The 22135-nt window shown below is 50.4% G+C and overlaps 1 protein-coding gene and 1 pseudogene across 11 annotated transcripts in view; one reads left to right on the top strand and one right to left on the bottom strand.

Annotated features, from left to right (window-relative positions):
* Positions 1-22135, bottom strand: part of SHANK2 (SH3 and multiple ankyrin repeat domains 2) — a 666634-nt gene that overhangs the window by 273861 nt on the left and 370638 nt on the right. The gene's annotated exons all lie outside the window — the stretch shown is intronic.
* On the top strand, positions 14335-15430 carry LOC102125255 (programmed cell death protein 10 pseudogene; annotated as a pseudogene).

Raw genomic sequence — 22135 nt, 5'->3', positions numbered from 1 at the left:
AGTGGCCACCGTACTCGTTCTCATAACCCCCATCAGTCCTGACCCATCTCCAGCCTGCGTCCCCTGACAACAGAGCTGACTAGCCAGAACGCCCACCTTGCCGGAAGCCGCCCGCCTCTTTGGAGGGAAGCGGCAGTTTACAACAAAAGCAGTAAGCAAAGCACCTCGAGGCCTCCAGCCATGTCCATGCACTGCCATCAGCCTGCCCAGGCCCCAGAGGGTTCTGCTGCCCCCTCGAATGGAGATCTAGCCCATGGAGAAAGACAGCAGGGTCACTGCACTCAACTTTTCCATGCAGGGAGGGGGTCTGTGGCCCGACGGAAGGGCCTGTGGTGTTCAGACACCCCTCTGGATTCAGTGAGCAGGGCTGGTGAGTGTCTCCAGCCGAGAAGCTGCATATCCCATTGTCTGGGGGCAGGACACGTCCCACTTTACCTCTTGGCCAGTGAGTTAGGCAGGTGGCATGGCTGAGCCCCATCAGGGAGCCTGACCCACCAGCGACCAGCTGAACCTCAGCCAGAAGGCCTGATGGTGGGGATGAGGCACGCGAACTTTGGGGGCACACAGAGCCCAGACACAGACCCAGGGCATCTCCCATCTCTGCCCATCTCCACCTCCCCACAGAAAGGAGGAGGCCGGGAGGTGGACAATAAAACAACTGTGTGGAGCAGCTGCCACCATGAGGCCAGTCACAGACCCCAGCCCTGACGTCCAGGCTGCCCCACCCTCTCCTCTTGCCCCTGAGGTCTGCCTGTGCCCACGTGGGGAGGGTGTGCATGCCTGTGCCTTGTCTGGGGAACATCCGATCATGACCCGTGGCTGCTGGGCTCCACCAGATCGTGTGATTTGTCTTGTTCTGGTTTCAGATTCTGAGGCTGGTAAGGTGGGTCCAGGGTCCCACCACCAGCTAGGGTCAGCTGGGCCCCAGGGAGGCTGTGATGGGCTGAACGGAGTCCCTCCAAATTCATACGCTGAAAGCCTAACCCCTGCTCCTCAGAATGCGACTGTATTTGGAGGTAAGGTCTTTAAAGAGGTGATTAAGTTAAGATGAGGTCCTTCGACAGGCCCTCGTCCAGCGTGACAGTGTCCTTGTAAGACAAGGAGAACCAGACGCACGAGGCACCAGGGAGGCACGCGCGGAGGACAGCCACATGAAGACAGGCCAGAGCTGCCACAGAGGATGATGATCCTGAATCCTGGCATTCGGTGGCACACAGGTAGGACACAGAATGCCAGCTCAGCTCCTCCGGCATCAGGAGGCCTTGGACAATCACACAGCCTAGACCAGGGGCCCAGCAGGGGCAGGATTTTTGGGATTGCTCACAGCTCCGACCACAGCACCTAGGACAGACAGTGCCTGCCACAAAGCAGGTACCCACTGGACACGGGAGGTACCGAACGAAGGACTGAAAGGGCTTCTCTGCCCCTGCAGCCCACATCTGTATGAATGAAAACCATAAAGGTTGTCCGCAATGGGTTCTCGTGACAATCCACGAGAAGGGCTCCCTCTGGGGATAGGAACACAGTACGTGCTCGATAAATAAATGCCAGCCCGTTTATCCTGACCTCTGCTCCATGTCTCTGTGGCCTGAGACTCCCCTAGGCTGGGACCACCCACCCTCCACCTTGAGTTCCTGAAGCTTCCGCCATCTTTTCTGGGTCTCCCGTATCCTCGGTGGTAAACAGGGAGTAGCTGAAGCACCCTCAACCCCTGGGGTTATGTGTCAGAGGAACTGGGACTGAAGTCTTCCTGTTCCTTCCCCTCACCCCCTGCCTGGTTTGACAGGCCCCAGCAAGCAGCATCAGCCAGCTCAAGTTTATTTTTAATCACACGATTACCCAGGGTCTTTTGTCACTTAAGCAGTTTAATTGGGAGCTGCAGCACTCCCCTCCCACAGCAGGGCAGCCAGAAGAAGCGTCAGCTGGCACAGCCTGGTAGCAGTGGACAGAGGAAGCCAGTCCTTGAAGCCAGCCTCTCCCCAGAGGCAGTTCTGGATGTCCAAGGCCAGTCTGGTCCTATCCAGCAGATGGGAAAGGGCAGAGTCCCTCACTGAGGGAATGTCCTTGAGCATCTGCAGCCCCTGGCCAGGTGGTGCCCATGTGTGTTGATCAAGGGGACAAACCATGACTGAGACTGATGTGTTGGACAGCAAGGTGGAGGGGATGAGGTTATCTGTGTTATCTCTTAACTGTTCATCCATTCAACTACTGCTCATTCCGTCTGTCTATCCATCCATCCAATCATCCATCTCATAGACTAAGCTATTGCTCATTGAGCACCTACCTGATATACCTTCTCCCACTTCTGAACTCCCTCAAATTCTCAGAGGTGTTGCCTACCTATCCATCCATCCATGCATTCAACCACCCATGTATCCAAACATTCATGCATTTAACCATGCATCCATCCATCCATCCATCCGTTCATCTGTCCATCCGTCCATCCATCCATCCATCCACCCACCCATGCATCCAACTATCCATCCATCTATGCATCCAACTATCCACCCATCTATGCATCCAACTATCCATCCATCTATCCATCCAGCTATCCACCCACCCACCCATGCCATACATTCATTCACTGTTCATTGAGCACCATCAGGCATCTTCTCCCACCTTCAGACCCACTTAGCTTCCAGAGGCATTGCATAGTCACCCATCCATCTGCCCACCTATCCACCCCACATATCTGCCTGTACCTCACTGAGCACCTACCAATTACCTTCCCCACTTTCTTAGAGGTGGTGCCTACTCACTGTTCCCAGTTGCCTGGGTACCCTCTGTGTCCTCCCTAGGCCCCTGGCATATCCCCTGCCAGGTTTCCAGCCTCCTCTCCACCCTCTGCCTCACCATAACTTCAGTGGTCGATACTTACCTCCTCAGAGAAGGAAGCAAACTAACAGAAGACCTACTATGTATTGGGCACGCAGGCTGCCTCTGTTTTCTCATTAAGCAGTCATCACACGTCCATAAGGGACTATCCTACTTTTCTAAAAAGACACAACTGGCAAGGAGTAAGGAACAGAAGGCATATTTAACTCCAGATCCAGGATTCCTTCTGCTGCCCCCAGCAGTCGCACAGGAAGCAGCCCCCATGCTGGTGGACCCTGAGAAGTGTTAAGAGTCAGTGTCCAGAATTCCAGATTCCCGCCTGGTTCCCCCGCTGCCCCAGCTAAAGGACTGCTCTCTTCCGAGTCCTCATCTCCTCATCTGTAAAATGGAGTAATGAAAACCACTCGCAAGACAAAACATTACGTACATTGGCTGTCCTCCTGGCAAACTCCAAATTCTGACAGCTTCCAACCCCTGGAGGCCGCTGCCCTATCCCTGAGTCCACATCCCCTGTGGCCTCATGGGCCAGGGAAGCAGACAGCTTGCAGTCCTCTGTGAAGCAAAGCCCCTTCTTTCTCCTTCTGTTGGTAATCTCCTACTCATCCTTCAAAACCCAGCTGGACTGTCACCCATTCTGGGAGGTCACGGCTCTCCAGACCCTGTTGTCTCTTGATTTCTACCGACTGCTCTTGAACCCACAGGGTGAAGGAAAAGGGCCTGCCCCTCAGGCCACTGCACAAAGTAGAACTTTGGAATGCTTTTTCAAAAGCTAGGCATATTATTTCTCTGCCTAGGTCCAGGACAATTCTTGGCAGGTTTCTCTTACTAGGAGTACCCAGGCCAAGCACTGAGAGGGATGGGGAATCCTAAGCAGTCATCACACATCCATAAGGGCCCATCCTACTTTTCTAAGAAGACACAACTGGCAAAGAGTAAGGAACAGAAGGCATATTTAACTCCAGATCCACAGTCACAGCCCAGTTCACGCCAGCCCTCACCGGGCTTTGCCATCCCATAATCCACCACTTCCCTGCATGACAGAGAGGCAGGCCCAGGGCGTGGAATGAATGTCAGCACTAATCTGTTTAGGCTCAAAAGGAGGCGGATCCAGAGCTCTCCATGCACAGCCACCCCACCAGGCAGCGTGGCTCACTGGCTGCCGGAGATAAGAGGCAAGGGGGGCGGCCTGGAGCGCACGCACGGCCACTCCCTGCTGGGGGTAGGGGCCGGAGTCTCCCTGCACAGGTGTGACCAGCGCTGATAAAGGCAATGGAAAGAAAGTTTGCCACGGGCTGAGAGTAGAAAATTCAGGCCTCTGATGCTTGCACATATTTGACAAGCTGGCTCTTGGCCTCACGTCCTTGGACGTCTGGCATTTGGAATTCTGCAGAAGCTTTGTGTGTATTTTGCTGCACACACCAGGTGGCTGCAGTGCTGATGGGATCTAAGAGGGGATCAGAACCTGGGAGAGGGGAGGTGCCCGAGGGCCAGCGTGCATCTGCCCAGTGTGAGCAGTGGGGACACGGAGGCACAGGGCGGGGGCCAGAGGGGAAACCCGCGGAATGATCGATAACAGCACAGCCAGGAATGCAGGAGCTGCAGGAGCCAGAGCTGCCGGATGCTAGGGACAGCGCTCCAGCTGCGTGTGTGTGTGCCCCACCCCCGCCCCCGTTCATATATTGGGGCCCGAATCCCCGGTGTGAGGGTGTCTGGAGGTGGGCGCTTTGGGCGGTGATTGGGGTTGGAGAAGGTCATGGGGATGGGCTCTGGTGATTAGTGCCTTTGCGAGGAGAGACACCAGTATCCCTTGCCCCCCAATGAGAGCAAATGGCACGAAGGCTGCTGTCTGCAGACCATGAAGGACCTTCCAGCCTCCAGGGGGCTGAGAAACACTTCTGTTGTTTGAACAATGCAGTCTAGAAGATTTTGTTACAGCAGCCTGAGCTGACTCAGGAGGAGACGTGATTCCTACTAGGACTTTATGCATCAACATTTACCGCACACACACACCGGACACTTTGGGATAAGCACACAGCTACAGAAAAGCTTCTCCATAGGGTGAAAACAGCAGTTACCCTACACATAGGGGCCAGGAGAGCACCCCCAGGAAGTTGCTCTGTGTCCCCCTCACTTTCTCCAGCCTCCTCCAGGCGGGATCCTCAGATCCTGATGTACTCTGCCCAGCTCCTACATCCCTGCCCACCAATTCCTGTGGATTCAGGCTCCAAAGCCTCTTTCTCCCTCAGGTCTCCTTCCTTCCTTTCCTACTGGGCTGCTGTGACATCCCCGGATGGCTCTTTGTGGCTCCGTGAGGTCCTCTTCCTAAGACCCCGTCCCCTGCACCTCCTTCTGCCTGCAGAGTCTCAGCTGCTCCTTCGCCCAAGCCCTCAGCCCCACACCTGGTCTCAGCCCTCCCTCCGGGTCTAACCCCAGCTGGGCATCCCGGGCCACACTTCATGCAGCAGCCACCCTGAGCTGCCACCGATGAGCGGCTGCAGGCCCCTGGCTCCTATCCAAGGGGAGGAAAGTGGAAGAACCAGGAACAAACAGGGCTCCCGGGGTCACGTTCATGCATCTGGCAAGTTGCCACTCCCATGACTGAGGCTTTAGCCCAAGGCCCAGGGTGGGTCTCTGGCCTCCCCCAGAAATCTCCTGCCCTCGTGGGTTCCCAAGTGGGGTTGGGCGATCAGATCCCTGGGAGGTCTTTCCATGACTGCAGTAGAGGCTGGTCACATCCTGCAGTAAGCATCACTGAGACCCACGTGGGGAACCCTGCCAGGCCCTCCTTCCCCACCTCTGAGTGCCCTCTCTGTGCTCTGCTCTGTGAGCCTGCAGCCCGGCCTGGCAGGTGATGCCCCCAATGTCCTGGGGAGTTCCTGCTGGGATCTTTCTATGGGAGGAACGATGAACCCAGAAGGCTGGAAGAGCGCAGGTAGCTTCCTCCCTCCTCCTTGCTCCTTTCTGAGTCCCTCTAGGGCAGCCCGCAGTGGCTCCAGCGGTCCTGGCATCTCTCATGGACCCACTGCCCGCCTGGCTGTGCCCCTGCAGCGGTGACTGTGGTGGTGGAATTGTGATGGCTGGGGACTGAAGTGCCAGCGTTCCTCCAAGCACTAGGACATCGCAAAGCCAGCCAAAGTTTCTTGGGGTCAGTAGCCCTGGGCTGTGGGAGCCCCGGCTGGGCCACACCCCACCTCAGGCATCTGAGGGGTCCCCTGGCCGCACCCCTGCAAGGCCTGAGCTTGGTCAAGCGCACAGGCGACCTCTTGAGTGATAAGCACTGTCTTGTTCCCCACCAACGCCTGAGTCCAGGTAGCCAATTTCCCCAGCCTGGGCAGTGGCAGCTGCGCCCTGCAGCCCTGATGTGAGAGTGAAGGCACAAGAGGACAGACACCACAGGGGGCACCAGCGCCCCAACCCAGCATCTGCAGCAGCACCAGGGAGCCAAGCAAACCTCTCAGCAAGCCGTCCCCAGCGGCCAGGACTTCCCCATCAAAGATTGTCATTTTCACTCCAATTTTCACCCCACCTCCAACTCAGGGTCAACCAGAGAGAGCCACATCTGTCCCCCGCCACCAATGACTCAGAAGGCCCCAGTGCTAGTGAGCCCTCCCTTTCTCTGCTATAAAGTGTTTCCCTCACTGCCTGCCTTCGAGCCTCTGCCTCATGCAAGTGGCAGCGCCCGGCTGTCTTACCAGAGCAAGCTCGTGACACCCAGCCTCTGCTTGCTCCCAGTTGGGTGGTCTCCACGTATTTCCATGCCAGCCCTGGGTACCCACATCTCTCATCTATCACCCTCCCTGGGTTGAAACACCTGTGTCTCAGGCCTGGGGCTCACAGTCCCTCAAAACAAACCTCCGGGCCTCCGTCCTCTCCTCCTGCTGCCTTGAAAACACAGTCTTGGCTGTGTCCCTTGGCTCTGTCCCGCCCCTATGAGTGGTCCTGCCACCGTGGTGGCTACCCTTGGAGTGTCCTGCCCTGCACTGGCCTGGCCTGAGGGAAGCCCGGAACTCAAGAGAGCCCCAGTCCTCTCCTGGGAACGTGGGTCTCATGTAGAGTAAGCTTGGATGGGTAGAGCTGCTTGGAGCTGGACTGGCTCCCGCCTGGCCCAGGGTCTGCCTCCTACTTCTGTGAGTTGTCCCACTCCCTGCCTCACCCAAGCTGTCCCTGGGTCACCTGCTGCCTTGGAAGGTGCAGTCTTGGTGGGAAACACACCGCTAAGGACGCAAATGCAACTGCGGCTCAAAAGGAGGCCTTGTGCTTTGATCCGCCACACCTGGGACCTCGAGTAAGCGTTATTCCTTCATCCGTGTTCTTCACAGTTTTCAAAAAAGGCCTCGGATATGAAACCATTTGGGTGCATTTATGGAGAAGGCAGCTGAGCATGTGTGTGCTGCACCCTCCTCCTCCAGCCTCCAGCCAACCCGACCGAAGCCTGGGGCCTGGGGGCTTTCACGGGAGTTACTGAAGGGGGAAATCACACAGGTGCTGACCCGAGACATGGCTGAGGACCTGCTGGGTCAGAATCTCACACCCAGACTTCAAAGGTGACTCTGGCATGGTCCAGGAGGCCATGAACTCACCCGGCATATCTGGGGGCAGAGCCCAGGGCTGGGTAGCATGCTCAGCCTTACCTGAAGCACAGAAGCAACCTCTCCCACCACACTCTCACGCCTCTCCAGGACGGGGAAGGCTGGGCCTCCCTTCAGGGTGGGGGTTGCGGGATGCCCCATGCTCAGAGCCCCCATCTCCCTGCTGCTTTCAGGGTCACCCCAGGAGGCGCAGATGGGAGCCTCTGGGTCTGGTCCCTGTCCTCCATCTTGTTGCTCCCCCTTGGTCATCAGCACTTGTAGGTGGCCTTGGGTGACTCTTCTGTGTCCCCAGGCACGTCACAACCTCCCACCTCAGCTCTTCTATACCCTGATGCCCCCACACTGCGGGGAGGGCTCTGCCCCACCCTTCCCATCTCAGCCTCAGGTCTGGGCTCTCCAGATCTCTCTGCTGCTGCCCCTGGGGATAAGGGTGGCTTGTCTGTTTCCCTCTACCACTGTACTCCCCTCCCTCCACCCCTGCACTCCCCTCCCTCCACCCCTGCACTCCCTGCTGTCTCTTCCCCTGGCTCATCCATGGTCCCCACAAGTGACTGGGGACTGGGCTGCATGGGGACAAGCCCGAGGTGGTGAGACTCCGCTTGGGTTCACAGAGGTAGGAGACTGAAGGGCTGGGTGGGGTGCACCACCCTGAAGTGGAAACCTGTGGCAGAACTTGCAGCAAGTGCACGGGGAGGTGGCAGGTGGGGAGGTGGGGCTCGGTGCTGTGCTTAGCATTGCCCTGCTCTCCAGAGCTGGCCCTGGAGCCCTGGGCAGCGGGGATGGGAGGGACCCCGGCAGTCAGCAGCTGGCTACCCAGAGAACACAGTCCTGTTTTCTGCTGGTGGAAAAGTCCTTTCAGGGTCTGACGTTCTCAGGCTCCTAATCAACCAAGGCCAGGAGCCATGGGGGCCGTGTTTCCTTGTCACATCCTGACCGGACAGCTGAGTAATTGAAGACTGGCTTACAGACCAGTGTTGGGATTTGGAAGCCTATTTCCAGGGCAGCCTTTAGACCTGGCACTGCTGGTGGCCACTGGGCTTGCATTGGAGATAGCACTGTTTGGGTGGGGCTGACCTGGCCCTCCCTCCACGTCCCCAGGCCCCGACTCCATGCTGAGTAGCAGAGACAACAGCATGTGTGTGCACATGAGTATGTATATGTGTGTGCATGCATGCTGCACATATGTATAGTGTGCATACATGTGAATAGGCGTGTGTGTGCATGTATGCCACATGGTATGTGTATTGCAGTATGCATGTTTGTGAGTGTCCATGTATGCATGCATGCTGCATATGCATGTTGTGTGCATGTGTGTGTCCACATGTGGGCATGCATGCTGCATGGTGCCTGTATGTGTAGTGTACGTGTGCATAATGCACATATGATGTACATACAGCACACACGTGTGAGCACATGTGTGTGTGCACATATGTGAATGTGTGTATGTATACACGGAAAATGCTAAATGTTAGAGGAAAAGAGGAGAGGGAAGGAGGCAGGAGATTGCACTGCTATATGGAACAGTGGAGCAGAAACTGGGTTATCTGGTCCAACCTATACACTTCCTAGTCAGGAAAACTGAAGAAGTCACATGACTTGCCCGAGGTCACACAGCAGAGAAGGAACCTGGGTCTTGGCTCCCAGTTCATTTCTCAGCCCATTGCACCACACTGCCTGGAGGCTCTTCCTGTTCCCAGGAACTCTGAGTTGCTTCCAGGACACCTACCACAGACAAACCGTGCACTGAGGTGGTCTCGCCCAGACGTAAGTCACCAAGAGACACTGCTGTTCTGAAAGCCACCAGTGCCGCATGTGCCCCATGGATGGAATCCCCAGACACAAGGTCCTTTTGGCAAGAGTGAGCAAGTCACGGGTGAACATCCACTAACCAGAAAAGGGGACTGTTCCCTGCCCGTCCCCATAACCATGGTGGGTGCCTGGCTAATGTCTGGTGCTCCCTGGAGGGACTGCTGGCAGGAGGGCAGGAAGAGACACTCCCTAGAATCAGGGAGGGCCAGTGCCCAAAGGGGGCCTCGTCAACATCTAGTCTATCAGCTCCTAATGACCTCAGATCCAACCGTCCACCTTTAAAATAAACATTTTCTAATGCCACCCCTATGTTGCCAAGAAATACAATACACAGATATTAGAAACTTTCGGTATACCCACCCCCAATATAATTCCTTCTAACTGTTAAGGTGCAGACAAACCAAAAGAAGGACACTGTTTAAAACACAATTGTCTGCATCTCCATGTGAAATGCTCACACCTACACAGATGGAGTGACCGTGAATGTGAAAACCACTAGCGCAGAATAAGCCGGTGACCCCCCTCCCACCAGCCCTGCTGCTTAACAGTGAAGTGGAGAAAAGCTCTTGGAAAAGTTTCAAATTAAAAGCCAGCACTGGCGAGTGCTGCTGTTAAGACGCTGCAGAACCCCCCACTGACAGCAATCAGAACACTGCACAACAGAAACAGCAACGAATCTCCCCATCGCACACACGGTGACCTGAGGGTTCCCAAGAGTAGATGAGAGCAGTCGGATGGGCTCAGGCATTAGTTTGCATTTTACGGGCGCTTTGTCCTGAGGGCCTGCTGCAGACACACAGCCACGTGGCACAGGCAGCTAAAACTCCAGGACGGCTGCCATCTTTCAGGCTGAAGGATTCAGGGGAAGAAATGCAGGCAACTGTAGGGGAACTGGGGAGTGAGAGGAAAGCCCTGGAGGGAGAAAAGCCGGAGGAAGGGAGTCCCCCGTTCTGGGTGTGCATCAGCAAAAGTCCCAGGCTGATCCTGAATCATGCATGTGTAGGACAGGCCCGAAGGAGTGGAGCAAAAGCTGAGTGATCTGAGGCTTTAACCACTGAAGGTGAGATGGAGCTTCCAGTCTGAGTCTAATCATAGTAACTGTCGGCTCAAACAAATCACAAACATTCTCCAGAGGAATATATCAGAACCCACCATCTACACAAGGTAATACTCACAATATCAAGCAAACAATCCAAAATTCCTGGGAAAATATGACCCATTCTCAAGAGAAAAGGCAAGAGATAGCAGGCTTGAGATGATGCAGACGCTGGAATTAGGAGGCAATCACTTTAATGCCACTATTGTAACTATTTCAACAAGGAAAGGTAAATGTGGTGAACATATATATATATTTTTTGAGGCGGAGTCTCTCTCGTCACCTAGGTTGGAGTGCAGTGGTGCGATCTTGCCTCACTGCAAGCTCTGCCTCCTGGGTTCACGCCATTCTCCTACCTCAGCCTCCCGAGTAGCTGGGACTACAGGCGCCCGCCACTGCGCCCAGCTCATTTTTTGTATTTTGAGTAGAGTCGGGGTTTCACTGTGTTAGCCAGGATGGTCTCAATCTCCTGACCTCATGATCTGCCTGCCTCAGGCTCCCAAAGTGCTGGGATTACAGGCGTGAGCCACTGCGCCCAGCCGAACATTTTCATAAATAGGAACCAAATGAAAATTTTAGAGTTGAGAAATACAATACCTCAAAAAATCCAATGGACAGTCTTACTAAGATAAAGGTGACAAAGAAAAGACTCAAGGAACTTGACAAATCAATGACTTTTGTCTAATCTGAAGAAGAAAGAAAAAAAGACTGAAAAAAAAAGACAGTGTCAGGGTTCCCAAGGACAGTATTACAAAAAATTTAAGGATTGGATAATCAGAGTCACAGAGAACAAGGCAGAAAAAAAATATTTTAAGAAATAATAAATAGAAACTTCCCGAATTTTATGAAAGAAATGAATGTACAGATTTAAGAAGCTCAGCAAAAGCAGTTCTAGTTCCAGGGTAGATGGAGTACACACACCACACTCTGTTTCCCTAGTTAAGGCAGCTAGTAAACCTGGACAGATGCCGTTATCTGTGGACTCTGAAAAATAAAGAGTAGCAGGCAAATTGGAGAAGAAAAGCAGAATTCCAAGTACCACTAAAGAAGCTGTGAGTTTTTTGACCCAGCCATCCCATTACTGGGTATATACCCAAAGGATTATAAATCATGCTGCTGTAAAGACACATGCACACATATGTTTATTGTGACACTATTCACAATAGCAAAGACTTGGAATCAACCCAAATGTCCATCAGTGACAGACTGGATTAAGAAAATGTGGCACCTATACACCATGGAATACTATGCAGCCATAAAAAAGGATGAGTTCGTGTCCTTTGTAGGGACATGGATGCAGCTGGAAACCATCATTCTCAGCAAACTATCGCAAGAGCAGAAAACCAAACACCGCATGTTCTCACTCATAGGTGGGAATTGAACAATGAGATCACTTGGACATAGGAAGGGGAACATCACACACCAGGGCCTATTGTGGGGAGAGGGGAAGGGGAAGGGATAGCATTAGGAGATATACCTAATGTAAATGACGAGTTAATGGGTGCAGCACACCAACATGGCACGTGTATACATATGTAACAAACCTGCATGTTGTGCACATGTACCCTAGAACTTAAAGTATAATAATAAGAAAAAGAAGCTGTGAGTTTCCCATTTTTTCCCTTGGGGTGTCACTTGGCTGGGACTCAAAGGTAGCCTGAAAGACATATGTGAATAACAAGTGTGGATAAAAAGAGCTTCAAGAAAAGGGAGCCCCAGGGTTCAGAGAACATGGGAGATCTTCCCTTTCATTCTTTATTGCATTTTCTCCCATCCACAGCCTCAAGCAATCCTGTGGTGGTGGAGGCTGGGCAGGCATCTAAAACTCCGGAGGAGGGGGATCCTTCTTTCTGGCCAGAGGAGCTGTGGTCCACATACATGGAGGAATCTCCTTTGCTTTTGGCCTCTCTCTCTTTTTCTGCCACTTGACCATGGATGAAGATCCATGTGCAGTAAGTTTATGGCAAAGCAGGGAAATTAAGGTCCCAGTTTTTCATCCACAAGCCTTATAAAGGGGTCTCCATGGACATGGAAAATGTCAGGGAGACTGTAGTGAGGAGGGAGCAGAACAGGGATTGTGTGAAGCGGTAGATGAACTTCTAGGCTCAGCTCCAAGTTGTGCACAGGTGGATCTGACCTTAAACAGTGTATCAATGATATTGAGAAAAGAACTAAGAGATAAAAACCACCACCATCTCCAAGTTTGGCCAGTGTCTGTGCACATGTGGGGCAGATCTCAATTGCAAGCAAAGGGTTTTGAAGCTCATTTGACACTGGAAACACAACTCATAAAAGTCCTATAAAAGGAATTTGGGACTTGATCTCAACCAAGTGCTCAAGTTAACCTTTTCCATTAGGTTTAATCAAGACCCAGAGTATCTTAACAAAATATTCCAAACGTCCATGATACAGGCTTCATTTACTCAGCATACCAAGAACTAGAAACACACCAACTCTCAAGGGAAACAATATAAATGAAAAAAAAAAATTACTAGATGTGTCAAAAGCAGAATGTAGAGAAGACAGAGAAAAAAATAGTGACCGTGAAGACAGATCCTTAGAAATTATCCAATCTGAACAAGTGGGAGAGAAAAGCACATAAACTTAATGAATTCAAGAGGCTCTATGCATCCTAAACAGGATTAGCTCAAAAAATCCATTCCCAAACATGTCAAAATCAAATTGCTGAAGACTAAACATGAAAAAAATATACACTGAAAGCAGCTAGAGAAAAATGACACGTTTCATACAGAAGAACAACCAAGGGAATGACTGCAGATTCCTCATCTGAACCATAGAGGTCAGAAGGAAGTGGAACAGTATTTTTAAAATACTGCAAATGCAGGATTCTATACCCAGCGAAAATATCCTTCAGGAATAAAGGTTAAATCAAGACATTTTTAGATGAAGCAAAACCAAGAACATCTGCGGCCAGCAGGCCAACTTTAAGAGGAATGCCAAAGATAATGCTTGGAATGGAATGTACATGAAACCAGAAAGAACCTTTGAAAGTCAGGAATAAAGGAAGTACAGACAAAATGGGCAATATCTTTTAATAGACTATACTTTACTTCTTACATTCTTGAAAACATCTATGGTGGTTGAAGTAAACATTATTATATTTTATGACAGTACCTTCAATATATGTGGGTTTAATACACGTGATAGCTACACCACAAAACGGAGAGAATAAAGCAATCTATATGGTGGTAAGGTTTCCACGTTCTACTTGTAGTGGTAAAGCATTAAGTAAACTGTGAAAAGCTACATATGTGTATTGAAATACCAGACTAAATGCTTTAATGGAAAAAAAAAAAAAAGCGGCCAGGCACGGTGGCTCATGCCTGTAATCCCAGCACTTTGGGAGGCCGAGGTGGGTGGATCATGAGGTCAGGAGATCAAGACCATCCTGGCTAACATGGTGAAACCCCATCTCCACTAAAAATACAAAAAAAAAAAAAAAAATAGCCAGGTGTGGTGGCAGGTACCTGCAGTCCCAGTTACTTGGGAGGCTGAGGCAGGAGAACCCAGGAGGCAGAGCTTGTGGTGAGCCAAGATCGTGCCACTGCACTCCAGCCTGGGCAACTGACAGAGACTCTGTCTCAAAAAAAAAAAAAAAAAAAAAAAAGCTATATAATTTTTTTAAAGCCTCCATAATTAAATTAAAATGGAAAAGTAACTAGTCAAATAGTAATCCAAAAATTGTCAGGAAAGGAAAATAGAGAATAACATGCAAAGAAAACAAATGGAAAATAAATAAAATGGTAGACATAAATACCAACACATGAATAATAACATTAAATTTAAATGCTCTAAACACATCGAATAAAATAGATTACCAGATGGAGTTTTATTTTTTTATTTAAAAATCTGACTTGGGAGTGAATTGATCCAGGAGTTGACGAGGGCTGCAAAGGTGAGAAGTGAAGTCAGTGCCTCAGTTGCTGATCAGTGTGTGTTCTGTGTCCAACTCTTTTATCACCAAAAAAGAGAAGAAATATTGCAGTGAATGAAGATTCCTCTGCATTTTAGCACTGCTTTTTCAACTGTAGTTGGCTTTTGAATGAGGATGACAATGGAAGAGATGAAGAATGAAGCTGAGACCACATCCATGGTTTCTATGCCCCTCTCTGCAGTCATGTATCCTGTGTTTAAAGAGCTAGAACGAGTAAATCTGTCTGCAGCCCAGACACTGAGAGCCGCTTTCATTAAGACTGAAAAGGAAAATCCAGGTCTTACACAAGACATCATTATGAAAATTTTAGAGGAAAAAAGTGTAGAAGCTAACTTCATGGAGTCCCTTCTTCGCATGGCAGCCGATGATATAGAAGAGTATATGATTGAGTGGCCAGAGCCAGAATTCCAAGACCTAAATGAAAAGGCACGAGCACTTAAACAAATCCTCAGTAAGATCCCAGATGAGATCAATGACAGAGTGAGGTTTCTGCAGACAATCAAGGATATAGCTAGTGCAATAAAAGAACTTCTTGATACGGTGAATAATGTCTTCAAGAAATATCAATACCAGAACCGCAGGGCACTTGAATACAAAAAGAAAGCATTTGTAAAGTACTCCAAAAGTTTCAGTGATACTCTGAAAATGTATTTTAAAGATGGCAAGGCAATAAATGTGTTCGTAAGTGCCAACCGACTAATTCATCAAACCAACTTAATACTTCAGACCTTCAAAACTGTGGCCTGAAAGTTGTATGTTAAGAGATGTACTTCTCAGTGGCATTATTGAACTGCCATTATCTGTAAATTTTAAAGTTTGACTGTATCAATTATCAGTCCCTCCTGAAGGGATCTAATCCAGGACTCTGAATGGGATTATTGCCATCTTACACCATATTTTTGTAAAATGTAGCTTAATCATAATCTCACACTGAAGATTTTGCATCACTTTTGCTATTATCATTCTTTTAAGAATTATAAGCCAAAAGAATTTACGCCTGAATGTGTCATTATATAACATTCCTTAAAAGAATTGTAAATATTGGTGTTTGTTTCTGACATTTTAACTTGAAAGCGATATGCTGCAAGATAATGTATTTAACAATATTTGTGGCAAATATTCAATAAATAGTTTACATCTGTTAAACATTTCTTTGCTTGAAAAAATGTGTGTGTGTGTGTGTGTGTATACATATATATATATGATCAGAAGACCAAGACAACTTGGTGTAATGTCTAAAAAACTTCTAATGGGAGCTTGTCAGCAGTTTATCAAATAATAAAGAAACAAGAATTTCTATTTTTGTCCTTCATCACTTTGGACACAGAGTAGTCAATGGAAATATTTTTGTTAATTATTACTTACAAGGTACTGAGTATTTTTATATGATTTCCAACCTGTTTTAAAAGACTTATGAGTAAGAGATGGCATTTTCTAGTGTTTCCGCACTATAATGTCACTTTTTGAACTCTTGTGACAAATGTAGATTTGACTCTTAAAAATTAAGCCTTTCGTATACTGGGCCCTCATAAGCTTTACACATTTCTTTTTCCCAAAAAAAGCCACAATTAGTAGTACTTTGAAGCTACGTCAACGGTTGGATTGAAATTGTCATGAGTGTTAATATTCCATACACTCTTCAACTAGGTACAGTTTTATTTCACCATAGAGAAGTTTTAAGGAAATTATGTATCAAGTGTTCACGTTAAGTGGTTTCATTTTTCAATTATAAAATAAAGGGAAAAATCAGAAAAAAATTGACTTATTTATTATTATTATTTTTTTTGTGGAGACGTGGTCTCACTTTCTTATCCAGGCTGGTTTTGAACTCCTGGCCTCAAGCAATCCCTCGCCCCTTGGCCTCTCAATCAGGTGGACTTTCAGAAAACTACCCAATGACAGGCAGTCTATAAGGAATCAAATTTATGTATAACAACATAGGGAGGTTAAAAACAAAGAGACAGAAAAAGATATATACACACTAATACAAAGAAAGCTAGAGCTGGTATATTAATATCAAAGTAGTCTCAAGTACAAGGAAAATTGCCAGGGATAAGTAGGAACGTTGAATAATGATAAAAAAAAATCAGTTCTCCAAGAAGACATGCCAGTCCTGAATAACCTAACCAGTATAATAATACCTAATGCCAGCATAAACCTACAACCTAACACTGGAACTTCAAACTACATGAAGCAGGCCGGGTGCGGTGGCTCAGACAAGTAATCCCAGCCCCTTGCGGGGAGCCGAAGCAGGTAGATCACCTGAGGTCAGGAGTTTGAGACCAGCTTGGCTAACATGGTGAAATCCTACCTATACTAAAAAAATAAAATAAGCTGGGTGTGGTGGCAGGTACCTGTAATCCCAGCTACTTGGGAGGCTGAGGCAGGAGAATCACTTGAACCCAGGACATGGAGGTTGCAGTGAGCCAAGATCATGCCACTGCACTCCAGCCTGGGTGACAGAGTGAGATTCTGTCTCAAAACAAAACAAACAACAAGCACAAAGCAGAAACCGACAGATCTGTTAAAAAAAAAAAAAGGACAGGCACACAATGATACTGGAAAATTTCCACATTCCCATGCTCTCGGCAATCAACAATAGAGGACAAGTCAGCAAGGCTATAAACACTTTAAAATACCATCAAAAGGACCGAATTGACCTTTAAAGAACACCGCACTCAACAATAAGGAGCATAATATACGTTCTTTTCAATATCCACAGAATATTCATCAAGATAAACCACAGCCGGAGTCAAAAAAATAGAAAAAGAACAAAATCAACTCAAAGCATGGACAAGGAAGAAAATAACAAAATAAAGACAGCAATCAATAAGCTAAAAGCACAGGGAGAAAGGAGAAAACTTAATGAAGCTCAAAGGTAGTTCTTTGAAAAGATCAATAAAATTGATAAAATTTTAGTAAGACTGACAAAGAAATAAAGAGAGAAGACACAAATTACTAAAAGAGATGGTATCAATACAGGGTCCACTTTAAACAGACAATGAGGAAATACTATGAAGAAGTCTAAGATAAATTTGACAATTTACGTAAAATAAACTGATTCTCTAAAAGTTGCAAAACTTCCAGAACTCTCCTAGGAAGAAAGAGATAAACTGTCTTACATCTATTAAAGATATTGTGTGTGTGTGTGTGTGTGTGTGTGTGTGTGTGTGTGTGTGTGTGTGTGTTTGAGACGGAGTCTCACTCTGTTGCCCAGGCTGGAGTGCAGTGGCGCAATCTCAGCTCACTTCAACCTCTGCCTCCTGGGTTCAAGTGATTCTCCTGCCTCGGCCTCCTTAGTAGCTAAGATTACAGGTGTGCGCCACCATGCCTGGGTAATTTTTGTATTTTTAGTAGAGACGGGGTTTCACCATGTTGGCCAGGCTGGTCTTGAACTCCTGACCTCAGGTGATCCACCCGCCTCGGCCTCCCAAAGCGCTGGGATTACAGGTGTGAGCCACTGCGCCCGGCGCGCAAGCGGCCTTCTTCCTGGGGTATCCACCCTCCAGGGGCTTCCTGCAGAAAAGAGTGTGTGCAGGGGGCGTCCCGGACCCCTCATCCCATCCCTGCGCCGTGAGCGTCCAACCTCTTGGCCTCTCTGGTGCCCTGTGGGAACCCAGGCAGAGCCGGTGGTTTTCCAGGAGCGTCCCCGGCCCTGGCCCCGGTCTGCAGTGGGGGCAGTGGGACCACAGCGGAGATTCTGGGCGCAGGGCCCGGCACGTTCTCCTGGGAACCCGCCTCCCTCGCGCGGAAGGGACTTGCTCCTGGAGGCCGCCGTCGGCGCCGCACCCCGCGGCTGCCATCTAGTGGCCACGAGCGGAGACGCGGGGCAGAGAGTCCACTCCTACCAGGCGAGCCATGGGCCAAGGGAGGGAGCACACCAGGCCAGCAGGTTCCCCAACGCCGCGGCTTCCGGAAGGGCCTCCCAGTGCGGGGGCCATCGTGGGGCCACTTTTGCATCACTCTCTGATTGTTGGAAATACAAGTTTATTTCCATCTTACAGGATGGCTTTCCGTTGCCCAGCTCTTGAATACCCAGCCCTCCCAGCTATGCCTGTGCAGGAAGTCAAGCCTGTGACTTAGCCACTTCACCCAGCCCCAGGCCCTGCGGACGTCCTGGGGCTGAGGGCCTCTGCGATCTTGGGGAGATGGCCCTGCTGTTCTGAGCTCGTTTCCTCACTGGCCGCAGCAGGTTCAGGGTGACAGCTGCAGCCCCTGGGTGAGCAGGTGCAGGAGACATCCCCAGTTCCCCCAGACACAGGTTCCCACAGCAAGGCAGAGAACCTTCCAGACCCCAGGCAGAAGGTCTCTCTTCTACCCTCCAGCCAGGGAATGCTCCTTTCCTGAATGTCCAGGCTCTGATGGGAAACCTTGAAGGCACATTTGCAGAAATGGGGATAATAAGGGTTCCAGGAGCACTCACTGATCCTGGGGGCTGGGCACTGTGCTGGGCCTGGGATAGATGGCAGGTGAGCCAGAGAAGAGCCCCGGTTAGCAGGCGAAGTCTTCACGCTGCCTGACACAGAGCACACCCTCTGTCCTTGTCGCCCTCTCCCAGGAACAGGCATCTGAATCCACTGCCCCCTGCACACTCCTTCCCTCCAGCTGTATGGGCAGGGGCTGTGGCTACCTCTCTAACTAGTCTCACAACCCATACTGCCCTCTCTGGGGTCCAGGCAGGTTCCACAGCATCATGCTGGGTCCTGCTTTCTGCCACTAGCAGGGGGAGGTGGGGAGACTTGGAGCTGCTGAGGGCAGGGCCTCAGCTGCACACTCTGGGGACCAGGCAGCCCCACACCCCTATCATCTCAGTCGCCACGCAGCCTTGAACATATTCTGACATACGGAATTTCGCTTTGTAAGCTGCTTTGTGTTTCTGAGAATGTGTCCTCTAAGCTCACCTTTACACAGATCTGCAGCTTCTCTTATGTAGACCAGCACAGCATGTTACGAAAGAGGCCGGATACATAGAGCAGACCCTGGGCTCAGACCCAGGCTCCAAATCTCCGGGGCCAACCGCTCCACCTCCCCAGGCCCTCGTGCCCACGTCTGCAAAATGGGGCACTAGTGGTTTCCATCACATTGGACGTTTGGCAAGGATTATGGAGGGGAGTCGTGTGAAGGTCAAAGGCTGGCAGGTAATAAATGCTTAATAAATGTAACTATTCTTATTTTTATTCCTCCATGCGTCCCTTTAGCAGACAACTATCTACTGAGCCCCTGCCCTGAGCAGGAGAGGCAGGGAGCGGGAGGGTTAACAGCAGTGTTAGGAGCTGGACTCCCTGGGTTTGAATCCCAGTTCTGCCACTTATGAGCTGGCTGACCCTGAGTAAGGGGCTTGCACTCTCTAGCCTCAGTTTCCTTATCTGTAAAAAGGGATAACAACCACATCAACCCACGCAGATAAGAGTGAGCACAGCAGGCCTGTGGCTGCTGCCCTGAGAAAATCCTGCCTGCAGGGCTGGCCCCTAGCTGGCATCTGGCAGCTGAAATGTCCCCTACATGGAGAGGCCTGGACACCCAGCCCTGCGGCAGCAGCTCCCATGGCGTGTTGAGCCAACATTGTGGTTTATGCAAGCAAAACTCCAGCTTTCCTGCCAGGAGTTGGGAATTGTGGCACGTGCCAGGCAGAGGGTGCCTACGTGACGGGCTTCCCTAGGGAGGAATATTTCATACACGTGGCTGCATTTTTTCCTGGTGGGTGGGGAATGTGCTGTGTCCCCTCGCAGGAGAGAGGAAGGAGGGGGGCTTCAATCTGCCCATGGATGCCTGCAGACTCCGCCTGAGCTGTGGCACTCTTATAAACCTTAGACAAGAGGATGATTCTATATCGAGTCCTGTGAGTCCTTCTAGAGGATCCCAGAACGCGTGGGTGGGGTCCCCCGACACACCATCTCATAAGCCTGCATGAGTGGCCCAAATGACCCCAGACCGGGAGGCCTGGACGACAGACATTCATTCTCTCAGTTCTGGAGGCTGGAAGTCTGAGATCACAGTGTCTGTAGGGTGGGCGCCTTCTGGAGGTGAGAGACAGGACTAGCTGGAATTTCCTAGGCTGACTAAGAATCCCTAAGCCTAGCTGGGAAGGTGACCACAGCCATCTTTAAACACGGGGCTTGCAACTTAGCTCACATCCGACCAATGAGATAGTAAAGAGAGCTCATTAAAGTGCTAATTAGGTAAAAACAGTAGGTCAAGAAACAGCCAATCATCTATCGACTGAGAGCACAGTGGGAGGGACGATGATTGGGATATAAACCCAGGCATTCGAACTGGCAACGGCTACCCCCTTGGGGTCCCCTCCCATTGTATGGGAGCTCTGTTTTCACTCAATTAAATCTTGCAACTGCACACTCTTCCGGTCCGTATTTGTTACAGCTCGAGGTGAGCTTTCACTCGCCGTCCCAGACCCGCCCTTGGCTTCCACCCCTCCAGATCCGACAGGGTGTCTGCTGCACTTCTGATCCGTCAAGGCAGGGCCCATTGCTGCTCCCAGTGGAGCTACAGGCTCGCCATTGTTCCCGTGTGGGCTAAGTGCCTGGGGTTCGTCCTAATGGAGCTGAATAGAGCTGTAACACTCACTGCATGGCCCAAGATTCCATTCCGTGGAATCCGTGAGGCCAAGAACCCCAGGTCAGAGAACAAGAGGCTTGCCGCCATCTTGGAAGCCGCCCGCCACCATCTGAGGAGCTCTAAGAACAAGGACACCCCCCCCGCCCCCTGCCGGTAACAGAGGCTCCCAGGAAGAATCTGCCCCAAGCCTCTCTCCCAGCCTCTGGGTCTGCTGGCATCCCTCAGCAGTCCTTGGCTTGTGGCCGTATCCCTCCAACTTCTGCCTCCATCTTCACATGTGAGAGCTAAGCCCCCAACTGACTGGACCAAGGGGACACCACAGAAGCCTTAAAAACTGAGTTCTGGCAGGGCGTGGTGGCTCACGCCGGTAATCCCAGCACTTTGGGAGGCTGAAGCAGGCAGATCACTTGAGGTCAGGAGTTGAAGAGCAGCCTGGCCAACACGGTGAAACCCCGTCTCCACTAAAAATACAAAAATTAGCCGGGCATGGTGGCAGGTGCCTGTAATCTCAGCTACTTGGGAGGCTGAGGCAGAATTGCTTGAACCCGGGAGGTGGAGGTTGCAGCGAGCCCAGATGGCACCACTGTACTCCAGCCTGGGCTACAGAGCAAGACTCCATCTCAAAAACAAAAAATGAAAAAGCAAAACGGAGTTCCAACCACGATGGGACGGGAGGTTGGGCACATCTTACTATGCTGCTCCCTGTTGAGGTTTAGCCACAACTGGCCAGCGTTAATGTTAAAGGAGAGATTGTGAGACTGATGGAATGGGCTCCTGGTGGCAATAAGAGACCAGATTGTAAGCAAGACCTAAGACTGTGTGAGGTGAGGGTGAAATCACACACACCCCACATCTAAATAAACTGAATTCTGGCTGCCATAGGGCTTTTCTCTTCCTCTAGCTGCCAGCAAGCTCTGGCTTTGGGATGGACGACAATCAAACCATCACAGCCCCACCAGATGCTGATAACTGACCCCATTCCAGCAGCTATAACTATAACTGTGATTGGATAAGAGGCCGATTTCAGTAGCTTTCTCTTGATAAGAAACTGCTGGCCAAAGACAAAGGCATGGGATGGCTTCTACCTTGGAGCCTCCAGAGGGAACCCACCCTGCAGACACCTTGATTTCAGACTTCCAGCCTCCAGACCTGTGAGAGACTGGCTCTGGCTGGTTTACAGAGGCTGCACACCGAGCTTTACGTTCCTGCTTCACCTTTTGACATACAGAGCCTGACTGTAATGCCTTTAAATGTGAAGCCTCCACCCCAGGTGAACAT

Source organism: Macaca fascicularis, chromosome 14 (assembly GCF_037993035.2).
Source record: "Macaca fascicularis isolate 582-1 chromosome 14, T2T-MFA8v1.1".
NCBI classification, from domain to species: domain Eukaryota; kingdom Metazoa; phylum Chordata; class Mammalia; order Primates; family Cercopithecidae; genus Macaca; species Macaca fascicularis.
The sequence above is the reverse complement of the archived record's forward strand: the minus strand, read 5'-3'. Positions and strand labels throughout refer to the sequence as shown.